At 42.7% G+C, this 6,409-nt stretch overlaps 2 non-coding genes across 2 annotated transcripts; both read right to left on the minus strand.

Annotated features, from left to right (window-relative positions):
• Positions 1 to 4,098: 4,098 nt before the first annotated feature.
• Positions 4,099 to 4,170, minus strand: TRNAH-GUG (transfer RNA histidin (anticodon GUG)). Its single transcript has one exon. It is a non-coding gene; the product is annotated as a tRNA-His (tRNA).
• A 1,288-nt stretch (positions 4,171 to 5,458) lies between these two features.
• On the minus strand, positions 5,459 to 5,540 carry TRNAS-AGA (transfer RNA serine (anticodon AGA)). Its single transcript has one exon. It is a non-coding gene; the product is annotated as a tRNA-Ser (tRNA).
• Between the last annotated feature and the right edge of the window lie 869 nt (positions 5,541 to 6,409).

Consider the following 6,409-nt stretch of genomic DNA (forward strand, 5'->3'; position numbering starts at 1 on the left):
GTCTAGACCTGCGTTGAAACAAACATTGCTCCACAAACTGTACTTTTCGTAAATCGAACGACCCATGTAGAGGCCATTGCAATTCAGGATCAGCCTTTGTATACTTATGCCATAATTTACTGTACATAATAGGGGGAAGGCCAAATTTTATGTAAATCTCGCGGTTTGGTGTTCCTTCTGGGGGAGCCGGCTGTGCTTCCGCTAACCTAATTGTGGTACCATTTCCAAGACAGCACATCCCTTGGAGTGTGCTGAAAACAGGCATGTTCAAAAAGTATCACGAAAGCGTGACACCGTACAAAATGGCACTTACAGTACTTCACACAAATGTGCCGCTCAGAGGAAAAAAAACAAAGTTAGAGAAACATCTCTACATGCCTGCCTATGTGAAGTGCACTACACATATAAGTTCAAAGATCACAAAGTCACAATGTTAGCTAACTCAAATCAAAACGTAGATCGTAGGACTTCGGCAAGCGTCCGAGGACTACCTTACCGATCACAAATCATAGAACTTCAGTAAGCGTCCGAAGACTACCTTACCGAACACAAATCTTACCCAAATTCTCAAATGTCCAGATTCCAACTGCCAAGGTCTTGTAATTCAAATCAGCCAAATGGCACTTTCCCAGCAACGCAGACACTCGAAAACTCAGTCGGAGACCGGCGCCACCTGGAAGGTCAGATCGGAAGGAAAGGAAGAAACACCGTGGGAGCCAAGACTCGGGTCACTCAGTGGCAGCGCGCGTCCATGGCGAGTTTCCAAGCCTTCGTCACGACCTCTCCTTCGGGCATCCGAGTCGCCGATGAGTCCCTTCGTGGTCGCCAATTTGTAGTAATCAGGGTTCCCAAGGCCTACATGCTCCGAAGATAACCCACTTACACTCAAGAACTGTTGGCACGGAAACTGTAAAAGGCAAAGAACAAGTTTATTAAGACCCCATGGGGTGGTGGTACACTCAAACAGCACCCTTCGGTAATGCAAGAGGTATCACATCGAACACCGGTGTGACCCCGATTTATATACAGTCTTGGGGCAATAAAAGATAGGCGGCACAAGTTAGAACACATTTAGGTACATATATGGTCATGTTTTGGAACACAGCCAGCTCATTGGAGGGGGCACAACTCCGCTGGTCAGTTTGGCGCACATTCCTGAAGGACGACTGGTCAGTTGGGACTGCGCATGTGCAAGCTTGACCAGTACTAAAAATAGCCTGTTGCTGGGCAAACTGAAGTGGTCAGTGGTACGGACAACGGACTAAAGGGCACGCCGGCCACGAGGCCGCTTATGGTCTAAGATGGCCGCCGCAACATTCAAAATGGCGTTTTCATATATAGCCAAGTTAAGGAGGACAACGTGTAGTTTCAGCTAATCGCTAACGCGGCCATGCCAATTACGAGAGCAGAAGTCAAAGATCACACATACACTGGTGGGCCTGTGATGGGACACCAATGCAGAGAAACACACCTGGCGCAGATATTCTATTCTGTTTATTAGACCTGCATCTCCCCTGTACCTCCTCAAGCCATCTGTATGTGAAGCAAGAAAGAGTTAAGGAACGGTCCATCTACACTTTTATTGGGAGGATGCTGCCGTGAGCTCCTCCCAGCTAATCACACAAACAGCAGTAAAGCAAGATAACTACACAGTTAGAGGGGACTGCATGGTTAGGTTTTTGAGGAATTATTGAAACTGACCTCAGTGACCCATAATCAGAGCTGTGGCTAATGACTGCATGCCTAATTATGATGAAGCAAGCAACATGGCTCGTAGGGGCCCCACAACTCACTTTTCTTAGCTCATTGAATTAAAGTATAAACTTCTGCCATGTGTGAGTGGTAAAGGCTTGTTAATTTTGTTGCTTTTGAAATTCACGTCTGACAACAAGACGAAGGTACATTGGGGCATCAGACGCTTTGGAAAGTAGCCACCAACCGCAGAGAAAGAGAGAAAGAGGGAAAAGACAGTATGAGGTGTGGAGAAAACAGCAGCAGGTACAAGGAGCTCAAATGAGATTAATGGTGCCTAAATAGAGCACGTAAAGGAACAGTTACAAATCTAAGAAAAGGGAAAGAAAAGACTAGGAAAAAACACAGAAAGAGCTTGTAGATGAAATTCACTTCCAGGAACAGCAGGTTAAGAGAAATTACACAGGGAGCAGTTAAGCTTGTAACACTGGGGAGAATAGAAAAGAAAATGCAGTTTTATGAAGTGTGTTTGCCTAATCCAGATAGCACTTTTATTTTATTTCTCTATTTGCTTCTTTTATTGGTAAAGTAAGTTTCAAGTGCATGCACAGGTATGACCGAGAGAGCCAGGGTATAATAATTTGAAGCGTTTGCACCAGCGCTAATGAAGGACGAGAGTTATAGCAAAGATATGAAAGGGGGAGCGATAATAAATATGTGATATGGCAATAGTGACACCAAAATAAGCCACCTATTTATAAAACTGACATGGAAGAAATACTGAAGGTTAACTTCTGAAATTGTAGCCAATGTTAAAAAGATTCTCGTTGTCGGCAGGATTCGAACCTGCGCAGGGAGACCCCAATGGATATCTAGTCCATCGCCTTAACCACTCGGCCACAACAACTGACTGCGAGGCGTGTGCACATAATCTGTATGCAAGTTTTCAAGGTGTCCCACAGCAAATTCCTGATATTCTGCAATGCACTTTTTAAAAATAATGTTTTTTTCAGCAGGCACATTCTCTCCTAAAAACAAAAATTGCATGTGTATATCTCTAGTTTGGAATACCATAGGCTTGCATGCATACTCTCATGGGTCACTCAAGTTTTTTGGACCCTATTGCACTCTGTTTTCGTGCTGCTTTTAGTATATGGCCCATATTACAGAAGTCTACCATCTTTGAGTATTTGAGGCTCCTTTGTAAGTGCTTTATATTTTTTCCTTGAAGAGCTATATAATAAAGGGGTCCGGGAAAGATTGCATTTATGGAAGATAAAAGAAGGCCCACTTGTCTCACCAAATGCTGTAGAGAAACCTGATGATTTACTCATGTTATCCTTAGTTCGTTTTTGTTAGACCTTGCATTCTTATGGTGGTCCCAACCCCACCTTATTGCTTTTCACCTCCGCATTTTGCTGTATCTTTTTGTTGGCCTTAGGACTCTGATCACTTTATCGCTACTAATCAGTGCTGAAGTGCACGTGCTTCTTCCCTAATCATGTGTATAATTGGAGTATACCTGACTGACAGATTTAATTTACTTGAAAGTCCCTTGGAAAGTGGTATACCATATACCCAGGGACTGATTGTGGCGCCCAAAGAAATAGCATTTCAAACCTGTCTCAAGCCTGCTACTGCAGTGCCTGTGCTGCAGTGTACTGCCACTTCGACTTGGCATTTAAAACTACTTGCCAAGCCTTAAACTCCAATTTTATTACATATCAGTAACTCCTAAGGTAGGCCCTAGGTAGTCCTAGGGGCATCATGCTATGTAAGTAAAAGGTAAGACATGTACTGTGGTAGTTTGTATGTCCTAGTAGTATAAAACAGTCTATTACATTTTTCACTACTGTGAGGTCTGCCCCTCTCATAGGTTAGCATTGGGTATTCCCTTATACTTTTTGGGGGGTAATTCCATATCAGAGAGGAGAAGCTTTATTTATTTATTGATAAATCCTATCTACTGGTGAGGTTGGATTTAATCTTACTATTCTATAAATGCCATTTTTAGAGAGTGAGCATTTCTCTGCACTTACTGCTCTATTTGCATGAAAACCTGTCTTCAATTGACGTCTGGATTGGGCTGCGAGACAGCTACATATGTGCATTCCCTGTAGACAGCCACAACACCGGTCACTCAACTGCAACTGCATTCATCTGCATTCTGATTGGCCTGGGGGAGAGCTCCGCTCCCCTTACTGCAAATATGTTCAAGAACGATAATTTATGTCAGTAAGTACAGTATACCTACATCTTATAATCATGTGTGTTTAAATAATTTGTCGTTAGATCGTTTAAATATTGAAAAGGATCTGTTTTTAAAAGACATTTTACAAAAACAACTGGTACATTTGGGAATTCTGTAAAGGAAAAACCCAACTGCCGTGACATTGCCAACCACAATGCCGTGACTCGGATTCGAACCGAGGTTGCTGCGGCCACAACGCAGAGTACTAACCACTATACGATCACGGCGAGCTACTTGGGCTCAATAACGTACAGTGACATGAAGAAATCATAATTCGGAACACTCAGGGCTACTCCTGTTTTAGGCTGAATGTGTTCATTGCTTCCTCATTCCTTATACAAAGGCTTTATCTCCTCAGTGGTTGATAGGCTGAAACCGTTTCCTGGCCGCCTGCTTGTGAACTGGCAGGAGTCAAAGATCACACATACACTGGTGGGCCTGTGATGGGACACCAATGCAGAGAAACACACCTGGCGCAGATATTCTATTCTGTTTATTAGACCTGCATCTCCCCTGTACCTCTTCAAGCCATCTGTATGTGAAGCAAGAAAGAGTTAAGGAACGGTCCATCTACACTTTTATTGGAGGATGCTGCCGTGAGCTCCTCCCAGCTAATCACACAAACAGCAGTAAAGCAAGATAACTACACAGTTAGGGGGGACTGCATGGTTAGGTTTTTGAGGAATTATTGAAACTGACTTCAGTGACCCATAATCAGAGCTGTGGCTAATGACTGCATGCCTAATTATGATGAAGCAAGCACCATGGCTCGTAGGGGCCCCACAACACACTTTTCTTAGCTCATTGAATTAAAGTATAAACTTCTGCCATGTGTGAGTGGTAAAGGCTTGTTAATTTTGTTGCTTTTCAAATTCACGTCTGACAACAAGACGAAGGACCATTGGGGCATCAGACGCTTTGGAAAGTAGCCACCAACCGCAGAGAAAGAGAGAAAGAGGGAAAAGACAGTATGAGGTGTGGAGAAAACAGCAGCAGGTACAAGGAGCTCAAATGAGATTAATGGCGCCTAAATAGAGCACGTAAAGGAACAGTTACAAATCTAAGAAAAGGGAAAGAAAAGACTAGGAAAAAACACAGAAAGAGCTTGTAGATGAAATTCTCTTCCAGGAACAGCAGGTTAAGAGAAATTACACAGGGAGCAGTTAAGCTTGTAACACGGGGGAGAATAGAAAAGAAAATGCAGTTTTATGAAGTGTGTTTGCCTAATCCAGCTAGCACTTATATTGTATTTCTCTATTTGCTTCTTTTATTGGTAAAGTAAGTTTCAAGTGCATGCACAGGTATGACCGAGAGAGCCAGGGTATAATAATTTGAAGCGTTTGCACCAGCGCTAATGAAGGACGAGAGTTATAGCAAAGATACGAAAGGGGGAGCGATAATAAATATGTGATATGGCAATAGTGACACCAAAATAAGCCACCTATTTATAAAACTGACATGGAAGAAATACTAAAGGTTAACTTCTGAAATTGTAGCCGATGTTAAAAAGAATCTCGTTGTCGGCAGGATTCGAACCTGCGCGGGGAGACCCCAATGGATTTCTAGTCCATCGCCTTAACCACTCGGCCACAACAACTGACTGTAAGGTGTGTGCACATAATCTGTATGCAAGTTTTCAAGGTGTCCCACAGAAAATTCCTGATATTCTGCAATGCACTTTTTAAAAATAATGTTTTTTTCAGCAGGCACATTCTCTCCTAAAAACAAAAATTGCATGCGTATATCTCTAGTTTGGAATACCATAGGCTTGCATGCATACTCTCATGGGTCACTCAAGTTTTTTGGACCCTATTGCACTCTGTTTTCGTGCTGCTTTTAGTATATGGCCCATATTACAGAAATCTACCATCTTTGAGTATTTGAGGCTCCTTTGTAAGTGCTTTATATTTTTTTCTTGAAGAGCTATATAATAAAGGGGTCCGGTAAAGATTGCATTTATGGAAGATAAAAGAAGGCTCACTTGTCTCACCAAATGCTGTAGAGAAACCTGATGTTTTACTCATGTTATCCTTAGTTCGTTTTTGTTAGACCTTGCATTCTTAAGGTGGTCCCAACCCCACCTTATTGCTTTTCACCTCCGTATTTTGCTGTATCTTTTTGTTGGCCTTAGGACTCTGATCACTTTAGCGCTACTAATCAGTGCTGTAGTGCATGTGCTTCGTCCCTAATCATGTGTATAATTGGAGTATACCTGACTGACAGATTTAATTTACTTAAAAGCCCCTTGTAAAGTGGTATACCATATACCCAGGGACTGATTGTGCCGCCCAAAGAAATAGCATTTCAAACCTGTCTCAAGCCTGCTACTGCAGTGCCTGTGCTGCAGTGTACTGCCACTTCGACTTGGCATTTAAAACTACTTGCCAAGCCTTAAACTCCAATTTTATCACATATCAGTAACCCCTAAGGTAGGCCCTAGGTAGTCCCAGGGGCATCATGCTATGT

Source organism: Lissotriton vulgaris, chromosome 1_1 (genome assembly GCF_964263255.1).
Source record: "Lissotriton vulgaris chromosome 1_1, aLisVul1.2, whole genome shotgun sequence".
Taxonomy (NCBI): domain Eukaryota; kingdom Metazoa; phylum Chordata; class Amphibia; order Caudata; family Salamandridae; genus Lissotriton; species Lissotriton vulgaris.